The 18,045-nt window shown below is 37.0% G+C and overlaps 1 protein-coding gene across 2 annotated transcripts in view; it reads right to left on the bottom strand.

Moving 5' to 3' along the window:
• LOC127453875 (granulocyte colony-stimulating factor receptor-like) overlaps positions 1 to 5,333 on the bottom strand; it is a 65,887-nt gene extending 60,554 nt beyond the window's left edge. The window contains exon 1 of one of the 2 annotated variants that reach the window (XM_051720620.1): positions 5,135 to 5,333. The gene's annotated coding sequence lies outside the window, so the exon portion shown is untranslated. The remainder of the gene's footprint in view (positions 1 to 5,134) is intronic. The other variant, XM_051720621.1, reaches the window with a different exon arrangement.
• Between the last annotated feature and the right edge of the window lie 12,712 nt (positions 5,334 to 18,045).

Genomic DNA, 18,045 nt, shown 5'->3' with positions numbered 1-18,045 from the left:
AAAGTACAAAGACATGAAAGTACGCAGCCTTCAGGTCTACTGCCACGAACCAATCTTGATGCCGGACTCATGACAGAATGCGCTTCTGCATCAGCATTTTGAACGGGAGCTTGTGCAGGGCCCGATTCATATTTTTAAATGTGTGCCTGTAATTTGGGGGAAAAAATGTAAAGGCTATAATTCTTTAATATTGTTTGGTATTTGCATCTTTAGTCTGACGACATTGATATGAAGAGAGAATGCATACTCGAATCTCTCTGTGTCTACCTGAATGAAGACCCTAGCAGTCTTATTAGGGAGTATATGGTGTGTATGTGCCTTTTACATTTTGCTGTATTTTCAAGGATGTTAAATGCTGTGGTAAAGTTAATATGCAGGAATTTATGAGTACTCTATCCTTTTATTTATCCTCTGTAGGTTACAGATGTAGCCAGCACTCAGGAGGCAATCCAGAAGACTGTCTTGGGAATCTATGTGATAAAAGTTGAAGGTGCAGACATCGAAGACAGCCCAGCAGATGTTGGAGTGGTATTGGAAGGTCTAAAAGTTCTTCAGGATCTCAGCAATTTACCATATGCCACAGCCATGTTGCTGGGACTGATATATGCACTGAACTTGAGAACTGCAGAAGTTATTTCTGGATCTAGATGGCAACAAGCTATCTAATAAAGCACAAACACTGAAGACCAAGTTCATCACTGATGTGCTAGAGTAAGGAATGTTCCTTGAATAAGTTTTGATTGGTTACCTGTAAATTCAAAGTTTTAGAAAATGGCAATAGTTTGACATTCTGCCGTTTTGTTGTGCAATTTTTTAATATGGGTAACTTTATCCATGTTCAAAATTGCTGAAAAAATTTTCAGTAAAAGTTACATCTAGTAGTTTCTAGCAGTGATACCTGTCATTTGATAATTGTCAGATGCCAGTTCTTAGTCTAAATTATACTCTGCCATCTGTACTTTTTGACTTTTTTTTTTTTTTTAATGTATTGGCTTTTATTAATAGTATTATTTTTGAGAACTATTATTTACCTTTATAGAAATGTAAAAGTAATTTTCAGCTTCAGTGATGAGTTTGCATAGAAGTCATGACTTAAGAAGTCTGATGGCTCTAAAAGTGATTTTTGAGCAAACATGTTATTTGTTTAAATTTGTTTTTTTGGAAGAAGTAAGATCTGCAAGCTGCCCATTTCTTGGAGGGTGCTCGGCATATCTTTACTTTTCAGTAAAATTTGTGTCTAGCACAGGGGTAGGGAACCTTTTTTCACTAAGGAGCCAATTGTTTAATTTTTGGTTGATGCAGTTTTTTGAAAAAGCCATAGCACAAACTAATAATTTACTATTTTCAAAAAACAAAGTTTTTAAATAAAATAAAATGTTTATTATGCCCATAGACTACTCAAAAACACAAAAAAGAAAATAAATATGCAACAATAAATAGGAAACATGTTGCCATATGGAATTGAGTACACGTTTGTGTGGGTCTCCATACAATTACTTCATTTAACAATTGTTCATGAAAAAGTTGTGGGCAATATGTAAAAAATATTTTAATGATAATCGCCTTAAAAAATATCACGATATCCGATTATATCATCAACCCCCCCTGCCGAGGGTCAGTGAATATTTTTTCTTTATTGATTTTGCTTTAAAATTTAATTAATTTATTGAAACACGAAAAACGTAAACAAAATACATTTCTAAATTCAAATTTCACTTTAAATTAAACAAAATAGCAATTAAAATAACAAAGTGATAAAAAAATCTTATATATAACCACTTCCCCAAATCCAAACATTTACCGTCTCCAACAGCCCCATTTGCCATCACACAAGCATCCATCAACGACAACATTTGAAAAATTACTAATAGTCTACAAATTAAGAACTAAAGACAATAATAAATGTAATGATAATAATAATAATAATCATCATAATCATAATAAATAAGCCTAATAAATTCCCATGTGTTCCCAAAAAAAATGCTGCCAAATGTGTGTTCTTATCAAATGTGTTTGTATTGCATTTTGGTAATACAGTTAATGCTGCCTAAATAAAATAAAATAAAACTTTTTTCTTTAAATTTTAGGTTCAATGTGTCATACTATTTTATGATTTAATCACTATCGTCATTGTTTCTTTAATACAAATATATATATATATATATATATATATATTAATGATATTATTCTTGCAAAAAAAAAATTGACAAATGAAAGAGAAAAAGGAGTGATAACTCATTTTATGATTTAATCACTATCGTCATTGTTTCTTAATACAAATACATATATATATATATATATTAATGATATTATTCTTGCAAAAAAAGTTTGACAAATGAAACAGAGAAAAAGGAGTGATAACTCTTTACATGCGCGTGTTCCACGAGACAGGGTCCCGCCGGACGCCTCCGAACAAACAGCGAATCAGACATGAGCACTGACGGCTTTTCTTTTGTCAGTTCTTATATAATAAAAATATAACAAAGTTTCTTCAAGCACGTGTTTTTGTGACTAACAGTATTTCTTGTCATGTGTCACTCCAAGATGCCTTACATGTCACCCGCCTGTTGGGTAGATGAGCAAAATTACTCGCGCATGAAATACCTGCATTTGAATGAAGAGCTCGCGAAATGGATTGAGCCTTGTCACATTTGGCGGGTGCTATTTCACACCCTGGGCGCTCATAAAAAAAATAAAAAAAAAACGAATGTTCGTAAATTCGCTCATAGAAAATGCTTAATTGCTAAGATCAGTAGTTATTGGGAAACAAGGCCCAGAACTCTATGCATGTGCATACTTGGAAAAGTGCTTTCATTGCACTCGTGAACAGCAGAGCTCACATATCAAATCAGACATGCATCAGTGGCTTTTCTTATGTCTGTTCTTCAAAATATAATCACACGTGTCGTCAAACGCATGTCTTTGTGTTTAATTTCTTATCATATATCACTCCGAGAAGTGGGTCTCCCCCCACAGTGGCTGGTACATCAGCAAATTTACCCGCCACTGCACATGAAAAATCCGCATTTGGCAGGTGTTAATTTCAAACCTTGTTCACCAGGAGTAGGCTCTACGACATAAAAGGGAGAAAGGAAATCAAAACAGTGCCTATGACTTCAAGTTTTGCAATCACACCCACACTTTCTGCAGGAAAATGATCTCTAGAAAGTTTTAAACGATCATGTGTTGGTGAATAGTGATACACCCCGCGAGCCACTTGATTTTTAACAAAGAGCCACTTGTGGCTCGCGAGCCATAGGTTCCCGACCCCTGTTTGAGCATTTGTTATATATCTTTGTTGTCTTTTTATGACTCATTACAAGACAATCACAAAAAAACAAACAACAACAAAAAAAAAACTGCATGGTTGAATAGACTAACTTTAAATAGAAACAATTGAAGTTGTTTGAATTAAGTTGTTTGAATTAAATCATATTATGTCGGTTGAGTGTAAAATATTTGGAGAGTTTTTAATAGACCAAAACATGTTCAGAAAATGTAACCAGTTTAAGTTACAGGGAAGTGATTAAATTGATTTGGTTGAACATTACTATTTCACATAGATTCTTCCTCATTCAATTGTGTTGTCACAACACAATGAGTTTGCATAGATAAAAAAAAAAAAAAAATCCTTTAATATTAATAAAAACTCATTTGGTTGTGTGGAACCACTGTCCATAATTGAACTAAGTTAGTTTAAAGTATTATTTTTTTGGAGTGCACACATTTTTCAGTGAACAATAAATACAAATGAAAAGAAATTATATTTAAATCAATATAGCCTACAAACAGGTGAAAGTCCCTTAAATCTATCAGGAATGTTTTTACGATAAAACACCATTATTTAGCTGAATAATAATAATAATAATAATAATAATAATAATAATAATAATAATGTTAAATTTATATAGCACCTTACCAGAGGTAACACAGTTTAAAGAAGAAGAAGAAAAAAAAAAAGACGAGCATGTTTCAGTTTCTTCGTTTTACATAAACAGGAATATTCCGAATAGATGAATACTCTATGGAACATTTAAAGTTTTATGGAGCAGTTTAACTTTTTTCGGAATAAAGTCTTAACCAGATAATTTCCTTAATCGCTGATGTGAATGTAAATGTGGTTAACTTTAAAAGATAGATGAGCTCCAACCTGAAATCATCACTTCAAGTCAGGAATTTAACAATGTGCTCTGGTTTAGGCTATAAATAAAAACATGAGAATCACGTGTGAATCGTGTGATACATTAAAATAGACATTTCAATAAGTGGAAAGTGTATATGATGTGTATCTTAGTTAATGTTACACTTGATAAGCTCCAGACACGTACAATTAACAGAGATCTCAAACAAAGTTGAGACACGCCCATAAGATCTGAAATCACAATGTTCACAATTTCATTCATAAGGTTTACACTTTTGAAATATTGGCTGCACAGATTAATAAATTCTTTGTAAGTTTTTTACATGTTTATTTAAAATGTCGCTTTATCCTTGTACCTCTTGGATAATCAGTCATACCAATATTTTGTATATTATTCGGATGAATCCGTTATTCGTTTTGAAGTGCACATCCCTACAATAAGGTTCTATTCAATTATACATCTATTGCATTGAACTAAACATGAATAAACAATATTTTTACTACATTTATTAATCTTGAATAACAATAAATTATAAATATACAATTGTTAGTCATTTTAGTTAAAGAAATATTAACTAATGTTAACATATACAGTTTTTCATGTTAAGAATGTATTAATATATGTTGAAATTAACATTAACTAAGATAATTAGTGTTGAAAAAGTACTGTTCAATGTTAGTTCATCTTAACTAATGTAGGTTGCTAATGTTAACTAATACAATCATATTGTGAAGTGTTACCAAAATGACCACTGTGACAAGTTAAGTTAAGCTTAACTTATTTAGTTAATGTACAGTTAAGCAGTTAAAAATGTCAAACTTTGATTTATATTGATTTCAACATATATTCACATTTGAATGTACATGAACTGATGTGTTAAGCAAAATATAATGTTTGGACTGTTAATGACTCATTAATTAAATTTATTCTAAAGTGTTACCAATAATTCTAATTAAAATAATTAAGGTAATACAAAAAAATATGGTACATACTTTAAAGTGTTTAAAAAGGCATCTGTAGGAGGTTGGAGTCACATTTACACTTCTTTTTAGTTTCTGTCCAGTGAGGTCTGGTGTACAGTTGAAGTTTTCTTTAAAAAAGAAAGACTAAAACCCTCTTGAAGTGAGCCTGACCAGCGGGCGTTCTGAGTACGAGTCACTCTGTGCTGCCTGTCTTATGTTGTGTACCCTTCTCTCCATCCTGAACCACAAGCACAAACTGAAGCAGGAAATGAGAAACTCTTGTGAAACTCTACATGTGCCCCATGTTCCTGCACGTTTTTGTGATCAGCGACTGCATTTCTCACATTGCATTTGTTTTTTGTTAATTACAAACTTTTAATGACATTATAATGAATAATGGGTACATTGGGGAAAAATGCCCCATTAAGGAAATGTTTTTCCTTTTCCATTCTCAAAAAATATGACAATCAAAATATATATTTTTCTAACTGAATAATGAAGGAGAATTTCATATTGTTCTGACTAAGTGCGCAATATCTTGCGCAATAAAGTGATTTATTTATTTATTTTACATTAAATGACATGCAGAAAACATCTGTGTTACCTGTCAGATATCATTGAAAGAGGTGCGATGAAATATCACACCTGTCTCTGTAACGGTAGGGCTGGGTATCACCAACAACGTCACGATACACATCACAATACAGAGGCCACGATACGATACATATCGTGATACGTGTTAATTTTAAAATGGATTTCTCCTGAGCATATTTTAGTATAACAGTTGTTTATAATTAACTGTAAACCTATTTCATTTTGCACCATTCAAAACACAATAATGTCCACAAAGAAAAGCTAAATAAATAATTATTTTACCAAAAGCAAAATACTTTTGTTGGTCCTTTTTTCTTTCTGTTTTTCATGTGTTTAGTGCTACCCTTACTATAGTAAATATTCTGGCTCAAAATCAAGCCTTTTTTTTTTTCAGTCAACCAATCAATCAAATTTTATTTAAAATGTGCATCAGGTAAGGCAAAGACTCTAGGATTAAACAACTTAAGTCTTAATACAAGTGAAACACAACTCACTTCTACACACTGTTCTTGTATTAAAATGAAGAGTTGTATAATAATCATAACATTAAACTGTAATTAGTAAATTTAGTCCGTTTAATCCCAAAATTTTCCCAGTTGAGTGGGCACATGTATTTTACTTTTTAAAGTTAGTGAAAGTATGAGATTTATTCTTGGTCACATTTGTAACCAAATACAAACACAAGTGTGATACAGTCATTTTGCTTAGTTGCTCAATAGGACCCAATAAAAAATGGCAAACAATAAAGTAGCGTAATTTTATATATTTGTTTTTACAATCAAGCAATTGTGGGGGAAAAGGGAATGACAAACCAAGAATAACTGCATACTTATTAGGGGTTCAAGCCCGAAGGGCTGAAACCCTATTGTATTTGTAAGGATTATTATTATTATTTTTCTGCAGAGGTAGGTAGTAACGCACTACATTTACTCTGTTACATTTACTTGAGTAACTTTTTGGAAAAAAATGTACTTTTAGAGTATGTTTAAAAGTGGGTATTTTTACTCTCGCTCATGTAAAAGTTTTTTACTTTTACTTCTTTACAATGGGTGGCATTTCTGTCGTTCAAGATTGAAATCACAACTTCAAATTAAGACAGCACTCTGAGGTAAGATTTGGCTCTAATGCTAACATGGGCTTTTCTGTGTAATGTGGTCATTTTCAGGGTGATTCTGTAACTGGGCTCTTAAGACATCAGTTTTGAAGTGTACATTTTTAAATCAGCGCAGCAATATATCAGTGCGCTTTGTCCCGCATGTCATGAGCAGTATTTACGCATTTACTGGAAACTATTGCAGCTACTTCTGGTGGATTAACTGTATAAATCCATGTAAACATCCATGTTAAGTGTAAATGCCTTTTTCTTTGCTGTTCACGTGATCGACAACTGGAGAGCAAACAGACAGCATTTCTGTGCGTGCACACGTGTGAGAGATGTGCGGGCACGAGGCATTCGTATTGCGAAGAGAGTGGCTGTGTCCAAAATAGTTCACTAATTAACTAATTCCTATATAGTGAATGGCAGTTAGTGCACTACATCTCAGCAGTGAGTGAACAAAATGAGTGATTCGGACACTGACGAATGTCGGAGCTCTGGGGCTGTCGCAGAAACAATGTCACATATGACATTTTAAAGTACTTGGGCCTTACTTGTTATTCTTATTAAATAATATATTAATACAATAAATCTTCATTCTGTTTGTCATTTTTAATATATACTGTGTGTTAATATAAAGAGTAAACACATTTTATCAAAAAAACAGTACATTTTAAAATGTATCTGTATGTTTTGCCTCTCTATATGTTATCGTGTTATTTTAATCAAGTAATGTCAAAAAGTATTTGGCATGAAATAAAACATTGCAGGAATGAATGAAGCAGTAAACTCCCAGCTCGTACATCTTCTCTGTGGTGGATTGTGGGCAATTAACCATCGTCGAGTGTACAGTTGTGCTCAAAAGTTTGCATACCCTGGCAGAAATTGTGTCTTTTATTTAAGGCTAGTGATCATATGAAGCCATTTATTATCACATAGTTCTTTGGCTCCTTTTTAAACCATAATGGTAACAGAAATCACCCAAATGGCCCTGATCAAAAGTTTACACACCCTTGAATGTTTGGCCTTGTTACAGACACACAAGGTGACACACACAGGTTTAAATGGCAATTAAAGGTTAATTTCCCACACCTGTGGTTTTTTAAATTGCAATTAGTGTCTGTGTATAAATAGTCAATGAGTTTGTTAGCTCTCACATGGATGCACTGAGCAGGCTAGGTACTGAGCCATGGGGAGCAGAAAAGAGCTGTCAAAAGACCTGCGTAACAAGGTAATGGAACTTTATAAAGATGGAAAAGGATATAAAAAGATATCCAAAGCCTTGAAAATGCCAGTCAGTACTGTTCAATCACTTATTAAGATGCGGAAAATTCGGGGATCTCTTGATACCAAGCCAAGGTCAGGTAGACCAAGAAAGATTTCAGCCACAACTGCCAGAAGAATTGTTCGGGATACAAAGAAAAACCCACAGGTAACCTCAGGAGAAATACAGGCCGCTCTGGAAAAAGATGGTGTGGTTGTTTCAAGGAGCACAATATGATGATACTTGAACAAAAATGAGCTGCATGGTCGAGTTGCCAGAAAGAAGCCTTTACTGCGCCAATGCCACAAAAAAGCCCAGTTACAATATGCCCGACAACACCTTGACACGCCTTTGGAGTGACGAGACCAAAATAGAGCTTTATGGTCACAACCATAAGCGCTATGTTTGGAGAGGGGTCAACAAGGCCTATAGTGAAAAGAATACCATCCCCACTGTGAAGCATGGTGGTGGCTCACTGATGTTTTGGGGGTGTGTGAGCTCTAAAGGCATGGAGAATCCTGTGAAAATTGATGGCAAGATGAATGCAGCATGTTATCAGTAAATACTGGCAGACAATTTGCATTCTACTGCACGAAAGCTGCACAACAATGACCCTAAGCACAAGGCCAAGTTGACCCTCCAGTGGTTACAGCAGAAAAAGGTGAAGGTTCTGGAGTGGCCATCACAGTCTCCTGACCTTAATATCATCGAGCCACTCTGGGGAGATCTCAAACATGCGATTCATGCAAGACGACCAAAGACTTTGCATGACCTAGAGGCATTTTGCCAAGACGAATGGGCAGCTATACCACCTGCAAGAATTTGGGGCCTCATAGACAACTATTACAAAAGACTGCACGCTGTCATTGATGCTAAAGGGGGCAATACACAGTATTAAGAACTAAGGGTATGCAGACTTTTGAACAGGGGTAATTTCATTTTTTTCTTTGTTGCCGTGTTTTGTTTTATGATTGTGCCATTCAGTTATAACCTACAGTTGAATATGAATCCCATAATAAATAATAGAAATGTGTTTTGCCTGCTCACTCATGTTTTCTTTAAAAATGGTACATATATTACCAATTGTCCAAGGGTATGCAAACTTTTGAGCACAACTGTATACCTGCTTGGGAGCCGAGAGTGAGTACAGCCGTCCCCGAGGCGGCAAAGTGCCAGGAAGCAGTTCAATCACACAGTCGTAAGGGCGATGAGGAGGAAGGGTCATGGCACAGGACCGGTTGAACAATGCCCTCAAGTCGTGGTATGTCAGCGGTACTCTGGATAAGTCCACCAGTTCATCCTGCAACAAAACACAAGACTGGACAGGGGAAACTGTAGAGTTAAGACAGTGCGACAAACAACACGGAGCAAGAACAGTGTTGGTTGACCAATCAATGTGTGGGTTGTGCATTACCAACCAAGGATGCCCCAACACTACCGGTGCTGATGGAGATTGGATAAGGTAGAAGGAAAACTGCTCCACATGATTCCCAGAGACAAAGGTGACTAGCTTTGTCGATTGAGTGATGACGGACAGCGGCGTACTTTCACTAAAATGTCACCAGATAGCAATAACATTAGATGGTCTTGGTAAATGTAACGCAGTTAAACATATTCAACAAATACTATCAGTTAACACATTAATTTTGCAGCCCTAAAATACTAAAACTAAAATAAAAACTAAATATACTGAAAAACTAAAACTAAAGTGAAACTGGAAAACAACAGCTAGAACAGTCAGAGTGAAAAATAACACAACTTAATCTAAACTGAAAAGACAAATTGAAAATAAAAGATTATGTGACAAAATTCTGGGGAAACAAAAGGAAAAATGCTGAAAAGCCAAGAACATTTAGCAACTGTGATGTTATTTTTATCAAAAGACCAAATTCTAAAAACAGTTTAGTCTTTACTGTCATGCCCTTGGGTGGATGAAAACTGTTTCCATTCCTTTAGCATTAAGCATTTTCTGTAAACTCTTGAGAAATTAAGCTGGGCAAAGCTGTGGGATAAAAACAGGAAGTGTGGCAAGACCAGGGGTCCCTGTGGTAAAACAGCAATGGGTGTGTGATTTTTGGGTTCTAAAATATAATCTCATCAATCTTCGAATAAGGCCAAAACAATATAAAATCACAGCTTGCTTATATACAGCAAAGGGGGTTGCACAGCGGACAAGAAGCACCATGGCATGTTGTGTCACATGTTGAACAAAGCACAACTATCACACACAGAATGTGTCTGGATGGTGCATAGAGCTGGCAGTCCAAAACAGTGAATCTAATCACCATACAGATGTACTTCAAAAATGAACAAAGTGACGAAAATGAGTTTCCAGGTTGGTGCATGAAAAGAACAATGTGGTTCACTGAGGAAAATTAATCTGACTATACAGTATGCTAGTCATCTTTGTTCAAACAGCCATAAATATCTCTAAAATTTAAGGTCTCAGTTTGTTTGGTATCAAAACACAACATTTCAAAGTCAATGACTCCATGCAGAAGAGAACAGCAGTTTGTTACCACAAAATATGTCTTCTGTATAATCTAGAGTTTGCTGCATATCTGTGAGCGAGCGGTAGGGCTGAGAAACAGAAAAGAGTCTCTATGCGCTTGACGGTCGTCTTGATGAGAACAGGCCGAGACAGCAGAGGAGGAGGGGTCAGATACACTCAGATTCACGCTTATGCTGCTTACAAGTTCCAATCTACTCCTATCTAATAGCTGTCACACGCCGGCCACAAAATGGAATTGACTATTGATCTCCTGCTTAGCACAGGTCAGTGGTGATGGCAGGGCTGGGAAGGGCGTAAGGGGGAGGACAGTTCGGCGTACAACACAGAGGAGTGAGAGTGAGGAAACTATACAGTTTAATTAACCATGGCAGATCAGCAAAGCATTGTAACAGAGAGAGAGAGAGAGAGAGAGAGAGAGAGAGAGAGAGAGAGAGAGAGAGAGAGAGAAGGCTGTGAGAAGATTTGTGTTAGTTCTGAGATATGGAATCGATTTATTTGATGATTGGCTACTCAGAATAACCATTTTTACTTGGACTTTAGAACACTGTTGCTTGAATTTTGCTACTTCAGGTGGATTGAACGTACAAATGGATTGAAAAAACAATGGTACAAATGGTAAAAACTACTGTTAATTGTAAAACTTCTTCGGGCTGTTGCTAATTCTCTGGTTCCCCAACCAAAATGGTCTCACAGGGAAATCGGAAAGAGTAGGTTGACTTTTCTTTAGCAAAATCAGTCTGTGCTTATCAAAATGTGAAACACTGTCCCCAGTGGCCAAAGTGGTAAGTGTTGTTGGGTGTATGGGAAATTGTGAGCTCTATTTTCGGGTGAAATGTCCACGGAGGGGCGCCAAAAGTGAGTTGTGGGATTGTGCTTGTCACTGTTTATTAGAACGTGATTACTTCCTGTTTTCAACATGGGAACTGAACCCTGGTCCACCACACTGCTGACACATTGCACTTCCGGATGCACCACAGGGGAAGGTAAACACCCTTGAGCCAATGCAAAATTGTTTGATAAGAGATGTCATTGGTCAGCGAGTTAGCATAATGTTGCCGATCCTTGGATACCAGAACTCTCACAAACAACATGATGGATACTGCTCTGGCCCCCCACTTAATTTTACAAAATAGAATTATATTATATCAATACCTGTTCACACTGCCCCGTTTTCTGAGCTCAGGCCTGAGTAGGACATACTGAATAATAATGGCTGTAGTTCATCACTTTTTCACAGTCATAATAGTGGTCTGTTTTGACAGAAGACACTTTTGTGTCAAGTTTGTTGCCCATATGTCAAAATTTATTAAATTCATAAAGAAAAATTATTATATAAGCTAAAATGTATAGGAAAGTTATCTGCAAATTATTTTCATAATATATTTTTTATGAAATTACATATGACACTGGCCTTAAAAGGGCCTAGAAACACAGTGGAGCTGAAAACACAAGTCTGATAATGATATATTCCAAATCTGAGGATGATAACTTTAAAACTCAAGAGTTTTATGACACATTATTTAAGACCATGCCATGTGGTTTTTTAGATTTACAAAATAAAGTTAACAAAAGGAATGACATCTACTCAAATACACACAAAAATGCAGTCCATTCACCCTGTTTTTTATATGCTGCTCCATTCATGTGTTTGTCTGCAGTCTGTAAGCCATTCACACCTGAGACACATTGATGTAACTCTAATTTTTATTCTTTTGTCTACACTGATGAGTCAAAACATTATGACCACTCACATGTGAAGCGAATAACGTTTATCCTATCCACATGTCAATGTCTGGGTAGATTAGATGGTAAGAACAATCAGTTCTGGTAGTCAACGTGTTGAATGAACGAAAATGGGCAGGAGTAAAGGGCCAAAATTTTATGGCTAGATGACTGGATCAGAGCATCTCTGAAACGGCAAGGCTTGTGGGGTACTCCCTGTCAGCAGTGGTGAGTACCTACTGACAGTGGTTCGAGAAGGGGCAAACCACAAACTGGCGACATGGTGTTGGGCACCCAAGGCTCATCGATGCGCGAGGGCAACAGAGGATATCCCGTCTGGTCCAAATCGACAGAAGGTCTACTGTGGCACAAGTAACAGAACATTGTAATGATGGTTATGGAAGGAATGTGTCACAACACACACTGAATCGCACCCTGCTTCGTATGGGGCTGTGTAGCTGCAGACTGGTCAGAGTGCCCATGATGACCCATGTCCACCACTGAAACTGCCTAAAATGGGCACGCGAGGGTCAGAACTGGACCTTGGAGCAGTGTAAGAAGGTTGCCTGCTCCGATGAGTCCTGCTTTTTTTTACATCACGTGGACTTTAAAAAGAAGTATTAAAAAAATGTTTTCATGATCTTACGTAGATTCTTTTCACAGATTTCATCATAAATAAAATATCAAAAGTGTAACAGGTGCATACCAAGGTTAGCATGCTAGCATTAGCATTAGCTCCATGACTGCAGCAAGTAAACATAAAAAAATACACAAAATCTACTGCATAAATCTTACTTTCAATTATCATCGAGTGGTTATAAAAGCTTCTTTTACTGATCTCATGTGGATTCCATTCATAGAATCAAGCAGAAAGCATAACATTTATTGAATATGCAGCCTGAAGCAAATAACAGGTTCAGTAACAGATGAAGAACTTCAAGTATACAGACTTATAAAAATGGCAGTGATCATTTGGAAAATATAGACAAACCATATAGTTTCATAAACGTCTAATTTCTTCACTAAATCTTTTATCAGTCTAAACATTTAATCTTACTATAGATGAAGTTACTGTTTACAAACAAACACTAGGTGGAGACACTTCCAGGTTCTTTTGGCAGCCAAGAATAGAACTTCTTTCAATGGGCACTTCGCTCAAATTGTGCTGATGTTGCCCAAAAAGTGCTGTTTGTGAGGTTGAAACATCCCAGCTTCTTCTCTATTAAAATTTTGTATTGATTCCTATATTAACACATACAAGCAAGAACATATACAAACAGAATCAATACTTAACCCCCTCTATTACTACCCCCCCCAATCCTACCCAAAACAACATCCCAGTGGTCCCACATAATTATAGACACACAAAAACAAATATTAAAAAATAAAATAATTAATAAAATATAATTATTCACACACATAACCTCTACATCTCTCTCTCCACTGTCCCTCCCCGAGAGCCCTCCAAAAATGCCAAATATTTGCCCCATTTTCCCATAAACAAGTCAAAATTACCCAATCCTCTAGATACCCCTTCTTCAAACGCTGCCACCCTCCCCATCTCTGTACACCACTCTAGAAATGATGGCGCTCCGTCGACTTCCAACCCCTTAAAATGACTTGTCTGCCAATCATAACACTTGTTAAAATCCAATTTTTTAGTCTGGGGCAAAGCAAAACATGAGTGCCCAAAACGTCAAACAAATAGCTCTGCACCTTCATCCAAAAATCTTGAATCTTAACACACCCCCAAAAGGCATGAGTTGTGTCTCCAACTTCTGATTGACAATGACAGCAGTTGGGTGTGTCTTTAAGACCAAGCCTATATAATCTAGAGGGGGTCCAGTAAAATCTATGTAGAATCTTAAATCGCATAAGGCGAACCCTTGCATCTCTAGATGCAGACTTGACATTTTTTAGAATCCTAGTCCACACTTCTTCCTCCAATACCAAATTCAAATCTTTTCCCCATAATCTCTTGATAGAAGCTAAAGCTCCATCCCCCAGACTCCGAACCAGCAGGGAGTAATACACTGATGCCTCATGACCTTTTCCAAAAGCAGTAATCACCTCTCCCAAAGCATCTGCCGCTTTAGGGGGGTGTGTGCTACTCCCAAAAATAGTACAGAGCATGTGGCGCAGCTGTAAATACCTATAAAACTGAGATCTGGGAATCCCAAAATGATGACCCAGATTCTCAAAAGATCTCAACACTCCACTCTCATACAGATCACCGAGTGAAACAACCCCTCTCACAATCCACTCTGACCAACAGAAAAGGGACTTATTGATACATATTTGGGTTCAGCCATATGCTTGAGGCAACATTTAAATAAATGTCCAAATTAAATACACTGGCCACTCTTGTCCAAATAATGTGCAAATGTGAAATAACGGGGTGTGACTCAACTTCTCCGGTTAGTTTAATAGAAAGACTTTGCAATGGTGAAATAGGGGCAAGGACTTCCTGTTCAATAGAAAACCAGGGAGGGGCTCTTTCAGGTGGAAGTGACCAATGAGCCAAATGCCTAAGACCGAACACGTAATAATAAAACAAAATCTTGGGTAAGCCTAACCCACCTTTGTCAATCGGCCTATGTAATTTGTTGGAATGTAGTCTGGGACGTTTACCATTCCAAATTAAGGACTTCGCTATGCTATCAAATTGCTTAAAATAAGAGAGGGGAACATCTACAGGGAGAGACTGTAGCAAGTAGTTGAATTTTGGAATACAGTTCATTTTAATAACATTAATCTTCCCAATCATCGATAAATGTAATGAAGCCCATCTGTCCACATTGCTTGAAAACCTTTTTATTAAAGGGTCTAAATGAACTCTAACTAAATCAGACAAATTTGCTGGGAATAAAATCCCCAAATACTTAATGCCCTGTTTGGGCCACTGAAAGGCGTCCAGCTGGAAAGCTGTTACTGGGCAGAATGCTGTCAGAGACAAAGCTTCAGATTTAGACCAATGGACTTTGTATCCTGAGAACTTGGAAAAGGAATTAATTAATTAATTCTGTGGAGGGCAGGCATAGATCTAGTGGGGTCGGAGACGAATAATACAATATCATCTGTGTAAAGCAGAAGCTTATGCGCCATACCTCCCGCCTCCACCCCCAGAAAATCATCCTCCTTTCTTATCGCAGCCGCTAATGGTTCCAGGGCAAGACAGAACAATAAAAGGGAAAGAGGGCAACCCTGCTGAGTGCCCCTATCCAGAGTAAAATAATCTGAAATTAGCCAATTTGTTTGTACCGCTGCAACAGGGTGTCTATAAAGTAACTTAATCCAACCAATGAATGTACTCCTGAACCCATACATTTCTAAAATCTTAAAAAGATAATCCCATTCTACCATATCAAACACCTTTTCGGCGTCAAGTGAGATGGCAGTGACCGGACACTGATCATTTGCTACTGACCACATGATATTGATGAGACCCCTGATGTTATCAGAAGAGCTACAGCCCCGAATAAACCCCACCTGATCTATATGTATAAGAGATGTAATAACCTTACTTAAACGATTAGCCAATATTTTGGACAAAATGTTTACATCTAGCTGGATCAGAGAAATTGGTCAGTAACTATTACACACACACACAGATCTTTGCACTTTTTAAGAATCAGACTGATCCGGGCTTGTGTCATGGTTGGAGGAAGCTTTCCATTTTTTAATGATTCTGTATAAACTTCTAACAAAAGTGGAGCCAGTTCTGTGGCATAAGATCTAAAAAATTCAGCAGCAAAACCATCTGGCCCCAGAGTTTTGCCTGTAGGTAAGGCCTTAATTACCTCGTCAAGTTCCTCCAAGGTTATCTCAGAATCTAGACAATTTCTTTGCTCAGTCGTCAGTTTAGGAAGTTTTAATTGTTCAACAAAGTTTCTAATATCTTCATCAGTAGACGAAGATGTAGAACTATAAAGGTCAATATTGAATTCTTTAAAAGCATTATTAATATCAGTGGCCGAGGTAAATATTTCACCACCAGCAGATCTCACTGAGGGAATAGTAGAAAAAGACTCTCTCTGCTTTATATATCTAGCCAAAAGCTTCCCTGCTTTGTCCCCTGACTCAAAGTATGACTGTCTTGCCCTGAATAACCAAAACTCCACTTTCTGCGACAAAATAGCATTATATCTGTATTTCCATCTAGTCAATTTTCTGAGGCCATCAGATGACATTCTGCACTTCAGCTCTGCCTCTGCACTTTTAATATTCTCTTCCAACTCCACAAGTTCTCATGCTTTGAATTTTTTGGTGAATGAGGCATACTGTATGATCTGACCCCTAAGAACTGCCTTAAGTTCCTCCCAAGCCACGCCCACATAGGATCCTGAGGACCAGATGGTCTCCATATAAACATTGATTTCGGTCTTTAACATTTGTTGGAAATCAGGATTTTGCAAAAGGGATACATTAAAGCGCCAACTATATGATTTCTTTTTCTCCGTATGTGGCAACATCACCAAACTCACCAGTGCGTGATCCGAGACTAAAATGTTTCCAATTGAGCAATCCGCAACAGATGATATGAGGGACTTAGATATCAAAAATAAATCTATTCTAGAATAAATCTTATGGACTGATGAAAAAAATGTATAGTCCCTACCAGATGGGTTCAAAAGTCTCCAAATATCTGCAAGACCAAGATTTTTACACATCCTGTGAAGCGTCAGTGTTGCTCTAGGGGGCTTACACACTTTTGCTTCACTGTGATCAAGAACTGAGTCCATCAAAAGATTAAAGTCTCCTCCCAATATTATATCATGAAGGGTGTCAGCGGCTTGCAACATCCCTTCAAGATCTATAAAAAAGCCCTGATCATCAGCGTTAGGTGCGCAAATATTAGCCAAAATCAACCTTTGCCCCTGAATTTCAGCTAAAACAATAATGACTCTTCCTAATTTATCTTTAATCTGTTTGAGAAATTTGAATTGGTGATGTTTATTAATCAATATAATGACTCCCCTGCTCTTACTTGAGCCAACACTAAAGAAAACATGTCCACCCCATATCTTCCCAACTTTTTCATCTTCCTGTGGGGAAAGTTGTGTTTCTTTTCTCAGTTTGGCCAGAAACATCAGAGCAAATGAGATCTTTTTCTGATGTAAGAGTTTCTTACATTCCTTGAACCGATTGCATTTCTCTCTTGTCGAATTAGCAAAGTCCGGGAACAAGAAAATATTATGGTTCTTCCAAGAAAGCTTCCCTTTGCTCCTCGCCAGGCGCAACACAAGATCTTTATCGGATGATCTCAGAAATGTTGCCAAAATCGATTGGGGCCTATCTCCCTCAGCAGATCTGTGAGCAGGGACTTTGTGAGCTCGCTCGATTTCCAGCTTGTGGCCTGTTATGTCGAGCAGACTTGGGAAAAGCTCCTCTAGGAATTTCACCATATCTCTGCCCTCTTCATGCTCAGGAATTCCAACAATTCGTATATTATTCCTTCGGCTCATATTTTCAAAATATTCAAGTTTTTCCGAAATTAATTCCAAATCTGTTTTGGACGCGGGCGGATTTGTGGATAATTCCCTTTCCGATGACTCAAGATAATCGTTTCATTTTTCAACTTCTGTCACTCTAGTAAACAACTCAGAGAATTTTGTTTCCATCGCCGTAATCGATCGACGTATTACAGTGAGATCCTCCAAGTCAGCAACAACCTTCGTCAACATCACCGTCATGTTGGACAGTTGACGCTGAATTTCATCTACCGACGTGCCGTACAAATCGAGTCTCCGTCT

The sequence above is a fragment of the Myxocyprinus asiaticus genome, chromosome 16 (assembly GCF_019703515.2).
Source record: "Myxocyprinus asiaticus isolate MX2 ecotype Aquarium Trade chromosome 16, UBuf_Myxa_2, whole genome shotgun sequence".
In the NCBI taxonomy this organism is placed as follows: Eukaryota; Metazoa; Chordata; class Actinopteri; order Cypriniformes; family Catostomidae; genus Myxocyprinus; species Myxocyprinus asiaticus.
This window is presented reverse-complemented; position numbering and strand designations above follow the sequence as displayed.